This window comes from Zosterops lateralis, assembly GCF_965231275.1.
Source record: "Zosterops lateralis genome assembly, chromosome: 1".
Classification (NCBI taxonomy): domain Eukaryota; kingdom Metazoa; phylum Chordata; class Aves; order Passeriformes; family Zosteropidae; genus Zosterops; species Zosterops lateralis.
The window spans coordinates 141841455-141862109 of record NC_139762.1 but is presented as its reverse complement, the minus strand read 5'-3'; the positions used below and the strand labels follow the sequence as shown (position 1 = coordinate 141862109).

General features: G+C 41.5%; 1 long non-coding RNA gene across 1 annotated transcript; it reads right to left on the bottom strand.

Annotated features, from left to right (window-relative positions):
* Positions 1-18383: 18383 nt before the first annotated feature.
* LOC310914710 lies at positions 18384-19832 on the bottom strand. Its single transcript, XR_014591076.1, has 3 exons — positions 19684-19832; positions 19370-19442; positions 18384-18949 (listed from the first exon to the last, which is right to left on the bottom strand). It is a non-coding gene; the product is annotated as an uncharacterized lncRNA (long non-coding RNA).
* Positions 19833-20655: the final 823 nt, after the last annotated feature.

Here is a 20655-nt window from a genome sequence, read left to right as displayed (position 1 = left end):
AAAAACCCAAACAAACCTCACAACCCCATGTCCTTGCTTGAAAGAAGAGATACAAACAGCTGTTAGAGTGAAAGATTGGAGAAGACCAGGAGAAGACCCTATTGAGAGACCCTTCAGAAAGGCTCACTTTTGTTCATAAACATGCAGCCATCTAGGACACTTCTCTCTGGCCATCAGACTTCCTGGGATGGGAAATGATCTTGCCCAGAAGTTGAGCTTAATGCCAGTATTTATAAGCCAGAGTTTTCCAAACTTCTGCTGCAGAGTGTACCTGACACTTCCTGTGAGGTCTCCTCATTCTGGGCCAGTTGCAGTGCACATGAAAATGGTTCACATTCCGCAGTAGTACCCTTACTTTGGAAATCTATAATCATATGGCTCTGGATGCATTTGCCCTTGGGTGAGAAAGCAATGTGTAAAGATCAAGCCAGCATATCTACTTGGTGTGGCACAACTCTGTGGCAGCCTCAGAAACACAAGAATGGGTTAAATGTTTCTGAATCTGGTTGGAAATGTCTTCTGTACCAAGTCTAAAATGTTTTGGGAATGGATTTTTTTCTACAAATCAATAAATGCTTTGTGGTGTCTTTGTCCTTTCAGGTGTCTCTGTCCTGTTTTTTATCTCATGCTGTGGACATGGTGAAGAACGGCGGGCTTTTTAAAAATCATTGCAACAATTAGATACTGAATGGTGTTAGGGAGCAACTAGCAGAAGAGACCACTGAAATCTCTGAGGTCTTGTTATGGATCTTCACTTTGTCTTGACTTTGCTCTTGTCCAATCATGGCCCATTTGACAATTTCCCCCTTCAGAAACGATGGGTGACTGAATGGCCATTAAGTGACGGTGCACAGGAAGAAGCAGCATTTCTATTTTGCTGGTTAAGGACCAGATACTGCACAGTCCTTTAACACATTCATAAGTGGACAAATATGTGATTGTGTATGTGATGCCCCATTGGATTATGGTGTGGTGCACACTGATATTATGTAGGCTTTACTAGGGTTTCATGTGAGCACTCTACTGAACCTGTAATACACACACAGTGACTTTGTGCACGACCTGTGGGTGTGCTGGTCATCTCAAAAAGGAATCAACCTCTGTGAAAGTTCAATACAAGCATAGGCTGTGAGGTACAATAGATGTAAGGGAAGGTAAAACTCTCCGTGAATGATGGATGCCAGGCCAGAGTTGAGGAGATCCACAGGGAGAAATTTACTCATAGGGTTTGTATGGAATAAAGATTTTAAAAAGTGTGAGAATAGGTAAGACTTAGATGCTGCACTACATTTTCTTGTTTCCTTATTTTGTGCTTAAAAATACCTAAGAAATTATACACAAAACAAGAATTAACAAATCTCCACCTCAAAAGAAGAGGCCAAAACAAAACCAGAATCCTCTCATCTCCTGTCACCCTTAAAATCCCCCAGCATTTTCACAGTCTGATGCATGTGAGACGAAGCATTAAAAAGCCAGGAACCACTGAAAGTTACAGTATCTTACAAAATTTTTCATGTCTGTAGAAGAGATAAATCAATTTTTCCTTGTAACTCAGAATATCTGATTTTTATCATGAATGAATTCAATATAATTTTTATTAATGTACACTAAGAATGCAAAGAATATGAAGTGCAACAGAGTGATTTTGAAGTGCAAAATGTAGTCTTTCCAATTTGAAAAATGTTTTACACCCACTCTACTCTGCTATCTGTTACTTCCTAAGATACAAAACCCTGCAAAGAAATGCCCAAATAAGTCTAAAAACCCTTATTAATTTTATTAACTGCACTATTTGTCATACCTATTGTTTCCTCTGTAAACAACAGACCTATGGTGAATTTTGTACCAAAAGTCTATTCCCAAGAGAGTCTCAGGGCTCTGAGCATCACAGCAAAATGCTTGTAGATGTTTAAGTAAGACTGAAAGTTTGTTTTGATCTCTGAAGCTTTGCCTGGCTTGAGCACGACCACACAGAAAATCCTGCTAGTCCTAGGAAACTTTGGTGCTTCAGAGAAGCAATGTAGCATGCAAACTGGAGCTGGAGGTAGAGGTAGGAGCCAGCATGTGCCCAGGTGGCCCAGAAGGACAATGGCACCTTGGCCTGTGTCAGCAATAGTGTGACCAGCAGGAGCAGGGCTGTGAGCACCCCTCAGCGTCATGAGGCTGCACCTCGAGTGCACTGCTCAGTTCTAGCTCCTTCATTTTAAAAAGGTTATTAAGGTGCTGGATTCTGTCCAGAGAAGTCTCATGAGAGGACTAGAGAACATGTCTGATGAGGAGTGGCTGAGGCAGGTGGTTTGTTTAGTCTCAAGAGCAGGCTCAGGGAGATCTCACTGCCCTCTACAATCACCTGACAGGAGGGTGTGGTAGGGTGGGTGTTGGTCTTTTTTACCACAGATGCAATGAGAGAACCAGAGGAAATGGCCTTAAACTGAGACAGGGGAGATTCAGATTACATAATAGATTTTTTTTTTTTTTCACTGCTAGGATGGTCAGGTATTGGAATAGTTTGCTCAGGGATGTGGTGGAGTCACTATTCCCACAAGTGTTTAAGAGGTGTCTGAATCTTCTGTTGGGCAATGTGACTTTGTGATTTAGGCGTTACACCGTTGCTGGTCTGATGGTTGGACTGGATCATCTTAAAGGTCTCTTCCAACCTTGATGATTCTATGATTCTGTTCTGTGGGGGGACACTTACCATAAGCCAGATACCTTTCTAAGGGTTTTTTTTCTTTTAATTTTGGGGATTTTAGTTGTCATTATCATAGTTTTACTGATGTTCTCCTACTAGTTAAATGCCTGTGGAAGTCCATAGGAGAGGTCTTTTTAATAAATAAAGGGGAGTTGTGGAGACCTGTGGGCCTGCTAGGGAACTTCTGGGGGCTACGCCTTGGGAAAATGTCCCCTAGGCCTTAACCTCTCCTATGCATCTCCCGTTTAACTGACAGGTTGTCTGTCAACCCCAGGGCCACACCCCCCTGTTGGCCCATTGGCTGGTACTTCCCCTATATGGCCTTATATGGTCAGGTTTCTAGTAGTTTCCCTGTTCTCTGTAACTCCATTGGTTGGTACCCCTGTCCATTTACCCTCATGTTTTCCTATTGGTCATTGTACACCCTTCTCCCACCTCCCCCCCACCCCACCCCCCGCCCCCATATAAGTCTGGAGCTTGCAGCTCTTGTGGTCATTTCGAATGAATTCTCAGTTTACTTTAAGGCCATCTAAACCTCCTAGATCATGGAATTATGGTTTAGTTTGGTTTGGAAAGGACCTTAAATATTATCTACTTCCACCCACGCTGCCATGGGCAAGGCAACTTACACTACAGCAGGTCGCTCAAAACCCCATCCTGTCTGGCCCTGAACACTTCCAAGGATGGAACATCCACTTTGTCTCCAGGCAACCTCTTCCCATGTCCAGAACACTTGTAAAGAATTTCTTCCTAGAATCTAATCTGAATTAATCTTTTTTGCTGTTCAAAGCCTTTCCCCTTCGTCCTACCACTACATACCCTTGTAAAAAGTCGTTCTCCACCTTTCAAAGCTTTGTTAGCTTTAGGGTAAATCTTAAGTGTACAAATGTTGAATGGGGACTTGGGGTGCTGACAATGAAAAATACTGTAGCACTGATTGTGCTTTGTGACCCTCATCACTGGTGCCCCTGAGCACCTTGCAGCATCACTTGTTCCTTCCTGCACACTTCAGCAGGAAAAGGAGCAATAATCTTTCTGGGGTCCTTAAATATAAATGGTCTGTGATTCATGTGACCCAGGAGGAACTAGAACTGACATTTCCAAAATCCTGTGTTGGTGTCCTGTTCCCATTGCCAGACTTGGTGACAAAGTTGTTACAAACTTATGTAATGCAATGACAATATCAGACCAGGTTTGTCTTGTTGTAGGTGACCTATGAGATGAGCATGAGCTGAGCTGGATGAGTGGGGCTCTGTGGATGTGTCATGGGGTCTGATACAAAAAGTGCAGAAATGTATGAACTCTGTTAATATCTATTAGTTTGTAAGTGATCAGGCTTGTAACTGCTGTGGTTGAAATTTACAGTTTTAATTGGCTTTTGTAAATACTTAGATTATACAAGATTTCCAGCTTTATTGGTATGAATATTAAGGAGAAACATTTAAAAGTATAGACTTACTATAATTATTTTTTGACATCTCTCTAAAAGCTGAGGACTGTTTTATAAGTGAAGTAAGCAACAATAGTATTGCTCAATTCTGTACCAAATGAAGTATAAGAAGTTTGTACATAATAAATAATGTTATGATTTGAAAATGTTCCATTACATTATGTTAATAAGTCTTAATAGGCATGGATCATCACACACAGTTGTTAGCTTTATTGTTAATCAGATCTTTCTCATTTACACACTGTAGTTAAGAATGAAGTGCCCTAAAACTGACTGTGTAACATTAAATGTAATTTCTGAAACTACCATATTATGCTGTTATAAGTACCTTGGAATTGCTAATTTAATGGAATATTCAGCCCCTGAAATAAATCCTTTACTTTCTACTATTAGCTTCACAAAATATTTTAAGGACAAATAGAAGCACACTGTCCTTTCAGGAGAAGGTTGAAGTTATTAGAGGTTTGAGAGATCCTGATCAGCAAATGCCAAATCTAAACTTGTCACAGCTGTACTTATTATAGCTGAACTTTCCACCTCCCCGTGAGTGGTCTGTCTTGTCACACTTATTCTACCTGACCTATTTTCCAGCTCTGCACTTAAAGATGTTAAAAAAAATATCTGCATCTCTTGAATGAGGACAGAAAGAATTTTCATAGTGCTGAATCAACAAAAACCCAGTCTGTGGCTGGGGACCTCTGCCACCTGCTTCCCACAAAAGAGATTTTCCTTGTGGAGCCCTGGACTCTTTCCACCTGCATCATTCACTGGCTGTGGAGTTTCATAATGAGGTGAAGATGCAAGGACCTCATGGCACCTTCATGAACATGTCTTGAAGGGAAAGAAAATAGGGAACATAGAATAGTGTGCTACAGGTGTTCAGCGAAAGTGTTCATCCTGCTGCTCTGTACATTTGCAAAGGGCTTCAGAACACAGAGCTACTTAGCAGCAGCTAACATGAAGAGTCAGAGCATGGGATAAAGCTCACTCCCACAATCAGCTGGGCAGTTTTCTGGCATGGTTTGGGTAAAGTCTGGGCCGACGGCTCAGCACCTGGGAGCCATTCAGTTCAGCTGTCTGGGCATCAGCCATCCCATCCAGGGACGGGTTCTGGCCTTTTTCACTTAATACAAACATAGTCACAGAGATATGGCATCAGGATACTTAAGGATAGCAACATCTTGTGTGTCTGTTTCTGTGTCTAACTATGACAGTGATAAATAGGATTTTAGACCAACTAAGAAAATTCTTTGTTCTTCCCTCACTCATATCTTAGACACACAGGCAAGAAATTGTACAGCGTGTACCCATTCTCTGGCAGTGGGCCCAACTGCACCATTTCCTACAACTAATCTGTTTTATCATACCAGATGAGTGGGCTGAATCCAAAATGTCAATTGGAAATGGTCTTTGGTTTGGTCCATACAAGCTTCTAAATGAGGCTTTTTATTTTTTTTTTTTTTTTTTTTTTTTTTTTTTTTTTTTTTTTTTTTAGGGAATACTACCTAGCACAGAACCAAACTGTGCTAGGGACCATCAACAGTGGTGACAATCAAGCTCTCTTGTCTGGGAATGACCCTGGCACTATTTATCTCATTAGAATAAATGTTGTCTAGAAAATCCCAGTTAGTCCTTGGTGCCGCATAATTTGTAATGTCACACTAAAGAATAAATCATAGTGTTCAAGTGAAGAAGAAAAAGATCATAATTTCAGCTTTACATGTCAAAAAGCTGAAGTCCATAGGACTAAATCCTCAGAACTTATTGGGAGCTATGCCTATAAGCAGGTAAGACTAGAAATGATTATTGAGATTCACACCAAGAAAACCCTAAATGTAGACAGGACTTTTGGACTGGATGCAGAGTATCTTTTCCTGCTGGAAGTACAGCTGACAGGTTTCAAAGTATGCTTTTGCTCTCTTCAAATAAATAAATAAATGTTGTCAAAATAATAGAATCATAGAATGTTTTGAGTTGGAAGGGACTCAAATGATTATTGAGTCCAGCTCTCATCCCTGCACAGGACAATCCCTGAGACTCACACCATGTGCCTGAGATAATTGTCCAAATGCTTCTTGCCCTGTCAGGTTTGGTGCTGTGACCACTTCTCTGGGGAACCTGTTTCAGAGCCCAGCAATTCTCTGGGTGAAGAATATTTTCCTGATATCCAGCCTAAACCCTCCCCTGACACTGCTTCTGGCCATTCCCTTGGGTCCTGTCACTGGTCACCTGAGAGGGGATCAGTGCCTGCCCCTCTGCTTCCCCACATGAGGAAGCTGTGGACCTCCATGAAGTCCTCCCCCAGTCTCCTCCAGGCTGAACAAGCCCAGAACCTTCAGCTATTCCATGTACTCCTTTTCCTCTAGGGAAGGGAAATGGAAGGAAAGACGTGTTCTTGCTGGGAACGTGGGACTGGCAGCAAAGAATTGCCACTGTTAGTGAGTCTTGTGTACACTTCACCTGCATGTCAGCATTGCTGCCAAATTCTTACTTCCTCCAGCCAAATTTCTTCATGTTCTCATTTCCTTGGTTCACTCATTCAGTAAAGGTTACAGAATTGCTAAGAGCTGCAGATGTGACTGTTACATGGATGGCCATGGACCTCATCCTCATTTTAAACACAGTGGACCCTTTATTCCAACAAATACATGGTTTATAGACAGATTTTCATTCTCACTGGACTTCCTTAACTTTTAGAAGCTTTGGTAAATGTTTTATCTTTTGAACATGCATAATTCTGCTAAATGAAACAACTAGTCAATGTGGAAACTGGTTTCTACTGTCAAACTATTACTGCAAACCCAGAAGGGAGTACTGTGTAGCTGTAGTCAGGTCCCCTGTTCCTTCTCCTGCTCTGCTGAACCAGCAATTTGTCATCAGTCTATTGCCAAAGGAAAAATTATTATTTTCTTTTTTTTCCTACCATGGCAATTCTGGGGTTTTCAGAACAGAGCCACAAAGGTGAAAATTAGAGGAGAGGGGATATCCTTCCCTCAACAGGATTCCAGTACCATCTGCTGGCAGGAGAAACATGGATTTAGCCTGGACCTCCCCTCTCAAATCTGTATTCTGCTTGTGTGAGAGAGTTCAGTGTATTTTTAATTAATTACTCATGTCAGTCAGAGCTGCTCTGCTAATGCCAGTCATATCTTAACAAATGGGCTTCTCACACCTTTCATAAATATTTTCTCTATCAGATTCAGTAAGACTGGCCCAGTTTTCAGTAAAGGAACGTTTGGTTTAGACATCAAGGTCCTATCTGACTAATGGCATAAGTATATGGTGAGTTTATGTCTCACATTATTGTGTGTGTGTCTGGGAAAGCATATGTAGTGTTGCAACAGAAACATTTGGGACAATATGCTTCCCTTCTGGTGGATTCAAAACTTTAAAAATTCACTATGCGACTGGATGTTCTTTGGCCACAGAGCCACTAAAGCAGATGGACACTCAATGGGTCGGTTCCCAAATTATCGATAGTCTTCTGGAGTATTTAATAGTTCTAGTTCTTCTTGTGGGCTGTGATTGTGGAAAATACATCTTTACTTTGGCACTTCTGCTCAGGTCTCATTGAATTCAATGTTTGCAGAGTTTGCTGTTAAGCTGAGGTTATGTTTTGGAGCTCTTCCTAACCTTAGCTTCAGAAGTCATTCTGGCTTAGTCTAGAATGCAGGTGTGGGCATCTGCAGAGACACTTGACTGTCTTTAACAGGGCTAACATAGGCACAGGCAGAAATTTGCATGTTTCAGCATCAGCTTCAATACCAATACCTGAACTAATTTCTAAAATTAGTTCAAACTCTCTATGTGTGTGATAGTCATGTTTCTGACTGCTCTGGCTGATAGAACACATTATCCTCTTAGCTCTTTTCTGAACTTACATTATCAAAATACTTCTGGAAAATGTATATGATGATTGGAAGTTATATTCTGACAAAGTTATCAGTAATGTTGTATGGATTACTAAAGTACTTTTCAAGTTCTACGTTATATTGCACATTTTCAGCAAAGATAGAGACAAATCTAGGACATTCAAATGCATATCCTTTAGTAAGATTCAGCTTTCTGCAATTGTATGAAAGGTATTCAGAAGATGGTAAAAATATTGTTTGCTTATACAGCATAAAATGCAAGTTACAAGATAAACACTCTTCATTACTCTTCATTGCAAGCTTCATGCATGGAGATTTTAACATTTTGTTATCATATAATAGAAACCAAAATCCCTAATAACAGTATTTAGAGATTTCTTTTAGCATTTTCTTCTAACTCAAACACAAATCTTAGTTTTCTTAAAAATCCATAAATCATCCAAATTGTATCTGCTGCAGGAAGTAGGCCCATGGGCTAGGTACCTTATGTAACATGTGGTACATCTCCTGTAACTCGTATAAGTAGTACTTATTTTATTACAATATCATAGGGTTATCAAACATTAAAAGGTTAATGAAAAACAAATCCTAATGATAGGGTTAACTTACAAGGACTATTTCTGCCAACACATCCTTGCTCCCCATTTAAACACAATTTCAGTCTTTAAATATTAATATACTGCAGGTTGATTATTATTATTATTATGCTTGGAATTAAATTATCTTTGTTATATTAAAATAAACCACTAAACACTAATTTCCCTGTTGAATATTCTAATGTAATATAGAGTCTGAAAAATTTTGATCAAGTTCCTGAAACCTTCAGGTTTCTCTTTCTTATGTTGAAAAGCCTTATGGATTCTTAAGTAATTCAGCATCCCATTAAGACTTCTGATAACTGCCATGATATATTTAGATGCATCACTGGGGATTTGAGGTGCAGTTTTATCTCCAATTTAACCTGATACAGCCTACTTTCTCCTCTGTGCCCCCACTCACATATTCCTGCCCCTCCCTCACAGTGTCTTCAGGTCATGTGGATATGCAGTGAGTTGATGTGGAAATTAACCCTATGCAAGAAAAAAAAAAAAAAAAAAAAAAAAAAAAAAAAAAAAAAAAAAAGTTTTCTGCTGCTGGTTTAGCAAACAGACCCATTTGTTCAAGGTGATGGTAGACTTGATGTGAGGAGTGCTGCTGGGTGGGAAGGGACAAGACCTGGCTGTCTTCTCTTGGTGGCTACTTCAGCTCTGGGGTAAGTGTAATGTTTTGTCTCTTCTCCTCTGTCTATTTAACTCTTCTATCATCCCCAGCTCCCAGATTTGCTGTTTCCTTGTACCTGCAACGTGATACGAGGCATAAAGTATGTCAAAAAGGACAAAAGCCTTGAAATTATTGCAGAATACTAAATGAATGGGAGCAAGCATACTCCGACTCTCATACACATCTGTATGAGATTCAATCACAGTGATAAGGAGGGGAGGCTAGAGGAAGAAATTACATCTAAAATCTTGAAACCTACACACAAATTCCTCCTTCCACTTACTGGACTCCAGTAGGAAGGCCCATCATGAGACCATGACCAGCCTTTCCCCTACCTTTAGTCAACATTGGGATAGCAAACATGTTTGACACTTGTAGCCCTGGTACATACAACCCAGATATTATGTGTTAAGCCTAATATAATCTTTAACCAAAAGGAGGATTGGTGAGAAACATGTCTTAGGGTTGCTAAAGATTTTAAACACAGAAGGATTGAGATTACTTGTTTCTTATTTCTTTGTTAATTGTGAATGCAAGTGAAATGCACAGCTCAGGCTGCATGAGAATTTTATAGAAAAAGTGCAATTCATAGCTGTTAAAGTCATCATCTTGCAAAGAAATCATTAACTCAAGAGCTGAAAAGATCACAAATATCTTCTGAGATTCTTTAACCTGGAATTTTTATTTACTGCTGCACAGCTTGGATTAGTTTTTAAATAGTGTTGGTATTGGAGAGGACATCCCTGTACTCCCAGGTACCTCTTCCAGTGGCAAGAGTGTCAGGATGTATTCAGAGCCCCCTACTTCCAGAAGACTTTTGTGTGGGAAGCAGGTCTATGTTTTATCTCAAAAGAATTGTGACACTGAGATCTGGAACAAATAATACGTAAACCCTAAAATTATTTACATTAAAAAAAAATCTCATGGGTTTTAATTTACCTTTTGAGCTCCTGCATGCCTACCTTTGAAAGTGGCTCATCTTACAGAAATCCTTTTTTAACTTACTGCTTTCAGGAAGAGAAGGCCTTTTCGGGCATCTCGTCCTAATGATCTGAAATTAGTAGTTACTTACAAACCTTAAGGGCCACACTAGTGACTCTGCTTCTTAATCCTTCCTGCAGGCCTGTTCCATTTGCAATATATTTCTGTGATCTGCTTGCATTATTGAATTTGCCTCTTCATTCCCTTTTGCTGAGTTATTAATCAAATATGTGCTGCTAGAAAGCACCAGAAATATGAGGTGCTTTGACAAAAATTGAAGTTCTTTCTTTTATGTTCAAGGGGTGTGTGTTTGTGTTGTGGTTGTTTTTTTAAATTTTATTTTATTTTATTTTATTTTATTTTATTTTATTTTTTGGTGTTTTAGGTGATTTTTTTTTCCTTCTTCACATCATCATGTTTGGTTTCCCATTCACAGGAAGCCTGAGGAACATTTGCACAAAAATTAGACCTCACCAGAGAACAACAGTATTTTCCTCGACTTCCTCAATGGAAAACCCAGGGAAATTCCCACTCCAGTGTATGCAGTTTGATATACTGTCTCAATGGGCAGTTTAGATTTCTTGTAAGATTCACAGCACACATACAACCTACTCCTAATTTCTGCCCAAGACATGAAATTGAACCTGACAGTTTTTAGTTACACATGGCCACTAAAAGAAACATTTCTGTAGGAAAGCAAACATGAAACCCAAACTTAAGACCAAAAACTTAAAACCAAAGTTGGCAGCAACCAATTACCTGTAAGTCCAGCTTTGCAATGCTTAACTTGTGGAAATAGCTATTCACATGGTACTTTATATCACCCAGGTGCTTCAGAGATGGTAACTCAGACACTGTACTGTTTTGCAGAAATTTAAGCAAACAGTGAGATTATTTCCCAAGGCCATAGTCAATAGCAGAAGCAGGGTTTGATCCTGGCATTCCCAATACTCTGGGTTTCCTTTGGCTCATCAAGTGCATGGAGTTTTAGAACAGGAGACTCCTTGCTTTCTCCAGGCCTTCACAGGCTCCTCGGGAAGAAACATGGGGAAAATGTGCACCTGCAGATTCACTTCACAGGCTTTGGCCCAGGAGACTTCTGTGAAAACCTGTGTGTTTCTTCTCTGCTTCCTGAATTTTATTAGGGAGGAAGGGCTTCCAGAAGTTCCAGATCTAGAGCACTTCTCTCATTCAAGCAGGCTGGAGGGCTGTGCTTTTTAGAGATTGTAGAGTCTTTGACACCACAGTTGGAGTGAAATGGAGCTGGTGTGACACCAGGCTGTTAATCCCATCACTGTGCTCTTGGTAGTTTGGCAAATTTGACCACATCAGTTTAAACTGGGGCACTGACAGTGCCAGGGTTTTCTTCCAGGCTCTCAAAAGTCAGCAGATTCTGTTCTCCAATTCTGAAAGTCTGCATTTGGACAGGCTTCAGATATGTTAGAATTTCTATATGAAGAAGCATTAGAACTCTCTCTAAGCAGTCGGTAATAGTCAAACATTTGCTTATTTCATAGTCTCCTCTTTTTCTCCCCACCATTTCCATGCGCCACAGATTTTTTTTTTTTTTTTTTGGTGTTTCTGCTTCTGATCTGAAATGGAACATTTTAATTTTTCCCCCTAAACTCTGAGATTTCCCTGGATTTTTATTGGGTATTAGCCCATTGTAGCTGTAGCACTGGACTCTGACAAGCTGCTAACAGTTCTGCTCTTACTGTTATTTTAAATATACCCATTTGGAACAAGTCCCAGTGGGCAGACCAGGGGGAGAGGCTTCTGATGCTGGTCACTGAAGACCAGGGCAAGCTTTCTTTGATGGGTTTCCACAAGAGTTCCTATGTTGCTGCTAAGCACAGAAACAAGCTGCCAGCATCCTTCCAGCCACAGATGACTGCAAATCTGTGATTTAACTCATGAGTGTCTTCTGTCTGTCTGCCACTAACCCTCTGCCAAAGACAGTCTTCAGCAAAGGCTGCCTGTGAAGGGGTCTGAGGAAAGACACTGCCTGGTTTGTGTCAAGTTATTCAAAAAAGTCCAAGTATTTGTTTTGAAACAGGTCTGCCCATGGTCCTGAATTGGAGGAGAAAGAAACATGTTCTGCTGCAGCAGTGGAGCTGAGGGATGGCCACTTGCAGTTCTTGAGCACAGGCAGTCAGGAGAGCCAGATCCCGATGAAGAAGGACTATCCTAGACGGTGAGATGAAGCTGCACACAGCATGTCTGGAGAGGGTAGGGAAGTCATTGGCAGTCTTGGCTTCTTTGGGTTTCTTCTCACTGCACAGGAGTTAAACCACAAGAGCTCTCTTGAGCAGGGTGTGGACACAAATCACACTTTGCTGCCTGCACAGTAAAATTTACATTAAAAATTATAATTGTGCATTGACATCCACAGAATTTCACATATGAATATAGCATGAGGCCACAAAAACACCCCAGACCTTTGTCATGGTGGCTGGGAGTATGATGAGAAGTATGATGAAAATTTCAGGTGATGCCTGTGTGATTTTACCTGGCTGTTGAGAAAGGCTAGGCAGCAAGGGTGAAGTATTTCTGGTCCCAGATATGTTCTCAAAGAAGTTGTAAATAATAACCTTCTTCCTGATGCATTTGAGTAGACTGAAGCCCTGCCCATCAGTAGATTACTGATCCTGCAGCAGAGCATCCCATGTCCAACTTTCAATTCTCCCCACTCCAGCCCATTGCAGGAGTGATCATGGGTGACTTTTCCTGAAGTGAAATAGTCAGAACTTCTGGACAGAAACTTTTTTTTTTTTTTTTTTTTTTTTTTTTTTTTTTTTTTTTTGTAAAAACAATGACATTTCAACAGTATCTCATGGTGTTGCTGCTGCTTAGTGAGCCTCAGCCTAAAACGTTTTGTAATACCAGTTATACCACCAATATCACTCACTCTCATTCACTGTGAAGCCAGCAGCAGCAAAAACACAATCACATCAACAACCCTCTGCTGCCTGATGAGTGGACTGGTCAGCATAATTCACAGCACTGCAGGTTAGCTTTAGCGGTGCAATTTTATTCAGGAGCATGGTGCTTTCACACATCTAATCGAGTAGCTGTGCCTGATCTTTGTAGCTCAGGATGGGCCCAAAGCATATGAAGATTTGCAATAATATTGTAGCTTAAAATACCTTTGTGGAAGAACTACTATTTTCACCAAAAACCCCATTACTCCCCAAACCTCCCCCATCATAGTGACCTGAGTAAAAGATGTGTTGTCCCATTTCTTACGCTTGTACATACTGAGAGTAACACCTTTGGGGCTATTGACAAACGTGAGGTGGCTCTTGCCTGGTGGTTATTTTTGCAGAGCAGACCAAAACATTTCCTGTATTGCCCTTACTGAAATAAATATTCTCAGCTTTGAGGGTAACACTTGCCTGGGCAGGGTTGGGGCTGCAAGGAGGGGAAGCAGGGCAGTAGTGGAGCTTCCTGCTTGTTGATGCTACAGAGGTGTCAGGGGGCCAGAATATCATCACACCACCACATCTTCTTGCTGCAGCAGCTGCCTGCATGTGCACACTTTCTGTCAAGAGTGGATTGACAAAGCCACAGTGTTTGTGCAGCATGATCAGCAGTCAGGGCATTTCATGCTCTGCAGATGTGGACAGGGACTCCTTGGAGTGAAAAGCAACTCATTACACTTCAATCTCTCATATTTGAAGCTTTGCTCAGTACTTGATGCTTATCACGTTTTCACTGCAGTGTGGGTTGTCAGCCACTTCTCTGGAGATACTTTAAAATAGTATCACCAGTGTCACCAGTGTCTGACCTTCTCACTCTCTCAAGATATCACCCAGACTGCTTTTTGTTTTCACTGCAGGGGTGAAGAACTAAAGAGTGTCAAGAGTCTCTTCAACTTATCAATCCCTTCTGCTCCCTCTTAAAATGTGTTTGTAAACTCTTTTTATGACCAGCCAGTTGTAGTGTGGGAATTCTTGTGCTGAGACTCCTTCACTCTCTGCCCGGCCAAATGAGACAAATACTTAAACCTGTGACTTGCCCTAATTCTCTGCCAGGGTAGGACTCACTACATTTGATTTGTACTCTAATACAGTGCCCATCCTCTAAGATTCCCTTTGGGTTAGTTTTGAGGAGCAACAGTTACTTGTATTCCTAATCAAATATAAGATGGGAGAAGAGATGCTTATAGAACATAATTATTAGGTGTCATGTGGATACTTTTTGTGTTGTAAATCCCAAATAATTGTACAGTGGTTGATTATTGATTCTGCTCTTTGAAATTCAAACCTCTGGTCTTCTCAGAAGGCTTGACAGAATTTGACACAAAATGATTACTTAGCTATGGATTTTTTTGTCCATCTCACCCACTGAATTTAATAAAATATCAGAGAAGTGGTTTCACAAGAGGGTTCCAGAACCAGAAAATGGGAGGATGAATTGTCCTTTAGTAGCTTGTATAGGATTTAGATAATTTCTGGATTAGCCTGTTGAATTTGATTTAGATCCTGATTCAGCAGAACATTTTAGTCCTGCTTACTTTGCTGAATGAATAGGGATGGATCTGAACACAGATTTAGAGATCATTATATACTAGTGAATGAGATTTTTAAAGGTATATGAATGTTTAACTCATTAAGTATCTTTAAAAATCTGTCTTTAAATAGTTTTCTGAATTAGGGCCCTGATTTCCACTGAATTCTCTGTGGGCTGGATTCTCCAGTTTGCCAAGTTCATTTGCTCCTTTGAGACTTCCTCCTGACATTTCCCTTGATCAGCAAATGTGTGTTGAAATACACCTTGTTCTGTCTATGGCTGCCATTTAAAATACATTCATTAAACACCTTGGCTAATGCGTTATTAAAGAAACACCTTTTATCCTTCTCTAATCATACTCTTGGTACATGTCTCATGATGCAATAGGTGCTGGGTACATTTCCAAGGTGTGTAATTGTGTCTCAGAGCATTGTGATGTAACAGGCTTCTCAGGTATCATCCTTCCATGCATGAGACAGGGCTGGGTTGGTTTATGGGATGAGAGCATATCTGATATGTTGGAACTGGGTGGAGGAAGAGGTTGGTGGTAATGCTGCTGGGAGGGCATGGAAGGTTATGGTCCAGTGCTCTTTCCAGGGCAGCCACCCCACTGCTGGGGACATGATGCAGAACAGCCTGGCCAGTTCTTGTGTCCCATGGGCTGACCAGGCTATAAAAGCCTGAGTAACAGCCCCAAGGCACGAGGAGAGCACAGGGAGGGCAGTGCTCTCTCTTCACAGTGCCTTGAAGCAGCAGCTCTACATCACCAAGGGTTCTGGTGAGCCTGGTCTGAAACACAGGGAGGTGTGCTGTGCTACGGTGACACAGAGAGCACAGCCATCACCCCGCACTGCTGGCAGGGTGTCACAGCCTGCACATTCCCCCAGGAAATCTCTGCCTGTCCATCTCACCCCTCAGTGCCTATGCCTTATTGCTAAGCTTTGGGAGGAATGTGAGTGCTTCATTGACCATGGGGTTGAATTTCGCCTGGATTAAATCCCTTTGAAAACTTAAACTGGCTTGCTGATGAGCTACACAGAAACACTTCCTGTCTCCTGCATTACCATCTCTGAGTTTTTGCCCTTTCTGAAACACAAAGCATCCATGGAGGGATTTCAGACCTTGTGGTAGACGGTAGTGAAAGAAACACCATCCTCGTGTAACACCAGGAGCACTCAGTTGACTTAAGTCAGGTTTGGCTGAAGGAATTTCCATCAGCTCTAGCCTTGTATGCTAAAACCTGGCATAAAGATGATTGAACGTTTTTGAAATTAGAGAATAAAACAGACCTGTGAGAGAAATCGTCATTAGACCCACAAAGACACAAAATCTACCACGTCTCTGCACTTGTGCCATTTATCAGTATTTAATACAAATAGATACACTTTGGAGCAAAAGGGAAGAAGAGAACCCCACAGGACATGACTTCCAATTAGCAGGGGGTCACATACCCTGCTGTGATTTACTATTGGAAAAACATGCAAAAGATAATTGAACATTACACTCTCTTCTCCCCCTGCTGCTGGCAGCATTAGCAGGAGAGCTGCTCTGGACCCCTTGGGGAGATGGGGAGAAGGGATCAGGCAATGACATGCAGCGCCACATAATAACAGTGATTCATAACCTCGTGGCACTAAACTCACTGGGCCAGATCTTTACCTAGTGCCCGCTGGTGTAGCTTCATTGACTTCAGGAGGGGGATGCTGATTTACGTCAGCTGCAGATCTGGCCCATTTACTTTTTCTCTTTAGGAAAGCAATAAAGTATACAGAGGGAAACCAGGGTGTGCAGTGCTCCACAAGGCAGCATGATGGGATTCTGCAGAGGAATGCTAAATACCTGAGAGATAGTGACCACTTCTGCTACATAAGATCAGGTTATATTGCCCTTGTGCCTCTATGAGTTGGCTTAAACTGTGAAATTTGCTGTTTTGGATTTGAAAAGCCCAAAGAAGCTGGAGTGGTGTTAATTATAAACTCCACCAAGTAATCAAGGAAAACCACTTTCTGTACGGTTTTAGGAATGGATTCTTGCTACCAGAATAATTTCCTGGAGGTGCTGGTATTCTTAATATTAGAGAAAGTTTCTTAGTCTGATCATTTTCTTATCCTGATTTGCTTTGGTCCAAGAAGGTCTAAGAGAAGGGAGTATACAGCCTGGGGACTGGGGGTGCTTGTGTCTCAGTCCAGCTCCAGCAGTGACTTGAGTGTGACCTTGAGCAAGTCCCTTGACAGTCCTGCATGTCTGACTTTCCTCCTTGGCTCTTAAGAAGATTTTCTTTCCTTTGTGTGATTGCCTGGGAATTTTACAGCTTTCTAGGAATAAAAGGCAACTCTTCTCTGATGACGCCCGGCCAGACACAGCTGTCCCTTCTTTTGGGCTGAGCTACACACAATTCACCCCAGCCCTGGGCAGGACAGTCAGGAGGAGGATCTTAGCACTTCTGGGGTGCAGGGGTCTAGGACAGGCTGAGGTCTGTGCAGCTGTGCCAGCAATAGGGCTGTTGTAGGAAAAAGGAGGTTCTTGATGGGAGCACCATGGCTCTGGGACTCTCAAGCTTTATCTGCCCCATTTGGGCCAGGCTGCAGTGAGGAATTTTTAATGACAAGATTTGGAAATGTTAGCAGATTGTAGTAACTCGTGCCTGCTTTCACTAGCTGAGCCAGACAGTGATTTAATTACATGTGTGGCTCACAGCTAACATCTGCATGCCTGTGTGCTGCATTCCGAGCAGCCCAGTGTGGGAAGGTGGGCTGGCCTTGGAAAGGTCTGTGCCGACCTGCCTGTGACTGCCAGGGCCCGGATTCAGCAGTGGGAATTGCATTCAAGGGCACAATAGTTTCCTCCCTAGTGACCAGGCTTGATGTGGTTACAAGAATACGTAACCAACATGTCTGCTTAATTCTTTTTCTTTTTATGTGGCTTCCTGTTCTTGTCCCTCTGTGCTGCAATGTTGTCAGCTCCTCGAGGCAGCGACCATGACTTTATATACCTTTGCTAAATGCTAATACACTCATCACATTGCTGCCTAGCCAGCGAGACAGCCGTGGTGTGAGCTGGCTTCAAAACAGCAGGAGCTCTGTCTCACTTTCTCAAAGACTCGGGTGGTGCTGGGGTTGTAATTTAGGTGCCCGTAACTGGTGAATTGGAGCGAATTGTGCTGATCTGATCTTTACTGCAATAGCACCTGAAGGGGAAGAAACAGGAAGAATGAGCCTTGGTATTGTCAGCTCTGCACTTACAAATAATTTTTTCTTTTTAATCCTTAATTAAACTGCTATCAGCTTAGAAATCTTGATACTTTAATATAATTAATATTGGGCTGTTCCAGGTGCTCCCTTTTTGCACTCATGCTTTGTGGCATTCATTTCTTTCCTTTCCCACCCCCTTACACTCCAATTTCCTGACAATGAAACTTCAGGCTTTATTTTAATGGGGAGTGAGATGGTGAAGAATCACATGAATCCAGAAGCTGAGTGATTAAGAAAAAAGCATACACAACACCACAAAAATGCCATCCTTGGCATTAGAAAGGATTAGACCAAGGCTAGTGATGGAACCTGGGAAATGATGTTTCCAAGATTTTTATTAGCATCATATACCAGATGCATCAAAATTAACATTCTTAATGCCATTTTACAGTATGCAAGTGCTCTTATTTCCATTTCATGGCTGTCATGAGACAGACAGAATTAACTTGCCCAAAGTTGCTCAGGCAATCCACAAAAGAGAGAGAGACAAAAAAACCAAACATTTTAGAATCCTTGGTCAAAATCCTCACCAGTGGGTCATTCCTTCTTGCAGGTGAAATGAGCTGGAGAAGTTTAGTAGCACCAGCTCAGCCACCCCAGGCTGAGTTAGCGTTCAGAGTAAGGAAGCAGGCAAATGTGTGGCTGTCTATCTCGAGGGTATTTGCACTAATAAAACTGCTGAGTCTGGAAAGTTGAGCATTTTCCCGTGTGATTGCTGCTGTTTCATTTTTTGGTCATGGTGGAAACAGCCTTTCTGGTTCTTAATGGAATTAGTAAAACATCCAAACATTTCATAACTTTAATGGCTGTAGAAGTGGGAGAAACTGCAGCTGGTAGGAGTAGAGATGGCTCCTGGTTCTCCAAGTCAGCTTTCCCTTTCTCTAGTGAACTATTTTATTTCAGTCGTGTAATGTCTTCCCACTGTTTAAGTCTGGTCAGAAGAAAAGGAGAGAACAGATAAGTAGGGGTGTAAAGTTAACATGTAAAGAAGCATCCCAGAAATTGGAAGAGATACATGCCTGTAAGATTATGTATCCACTACATCTGTGACTGTGCACACAGATTGGATGGGTATTCTATTTGTTCAGAAAATAGAAAATTAGCATTTTAGGATATTATTAAAACTACATTTAATATGTATTTTTGTTGAAGTCAGTATGTAAGGAAATAAATAAATAAATAAATAAATAGCAACGGAATTCCATGGGCTAGCAAAAAAAAGGAATTCATAGTGACTAGACACTAAGCAGAAATTTGGGAAAACTGTGTTCTGTGTTAACTCCCACAATGAGTCATCTGCAGCCAATTTGGTAAAGCACATGGAGGACTGAAAGAAGATGGTCCAACTCACCTGTAAATGTTTTCAATATTAGTATGTTCCCCAGTGCATCCACTCCCATCTGCATGGCTCCTTCACCATCTGTCTGCAAGCAGACAAAGCCTGCATTTATGACTCACAAAATCCCGCGTGGGGATACTTTGGTCCTGCCAGAGGCAACCTTTGCAGGTACCCAGTGTGGGAGACCAGCAAGCCTGGTCTGAGGGACAGCTTTCAGTTGCCATTTGGAGACCAGTGCAAACCGTTCCATTTTCCATCAGCTTAGAACAGGAGTAACAGGATGCTTTTCTCTCAAAAAGAGAGACACTTCTTTGGTAAATACTCACTTGTTGTTGGTATATCTTGCTCTGCAAACAGCTCCATGGATCATTTTTAGACGAGGAGAGGATTGCTGTACAGTATCACAGGGTGTGACAACGGGTAGCAGAAATGGACTCCCGAGTATTTTCTCTGTGCCTTTGGGAGCCAGTGATGAAAGGCGAGATGCAAGTGCAAAGTATTATTATTCTAATGACGTCCCACTCTCACTGAGCTGTGCCTTGTGGAAGTGTGTGAACTTTGGAGCATGCCCTGATGAATGTGAACCATGACAGCTCTCTGGAGATGCAGGGGATGCTGGCAACAGCTTAATCAATTATGACAGCAATGGTAAGATCTGTCCAGATTAGAGCACTTCAAAAACTACAAAGCCTCAGGCTTCTCTGTCTAGGTTTTTACGAGAGTGGGACAATGAAGGAAGTGGATTGATTTGGGTCCTTTGAAATGTAGTAATACTAGCATCTGCTGGCTTAAATGCAAACACAGGCAGATAGTGTTTTACCATCTGAAGACACAGGATGGTATAGGAGGCAGCGCTGTGAATTTTAGAGTTATACTTGATGTGAATGGGTTAGATATGATGTTTCCCTGGGAGAAGGGTGGGTTCTCTCAAATATGTTATTGTAAAATAAGACAGGAATGAAAGAAAACAAAAGGAAAACATCACACAGAAAAGATCTATTGGGGAATGGTTAACTGCAAAAACATCAGATCAAAGGAGGACGTTTTCTGTTAGGAATCAAATTATCCTCTTCCTTTCCAAGTCAAATGGACCTATTTGAGGAACAGATAGGCAAGATAAAGCCTCTCAGCCAGAGTGATTTTATCTCCCTCTCAAGTGTGTGTGCATGTGTGATTCTCAAATAAACAAGCAGCAGAACACAAAGAGTTGTGTGAGCATGACCAATTACTTGACTAGGTGTGTGTTTTCGCAAGAGAAATGAGAAAACAAAGCCAGGTGAGGCTCAAAGTTTCCAAAT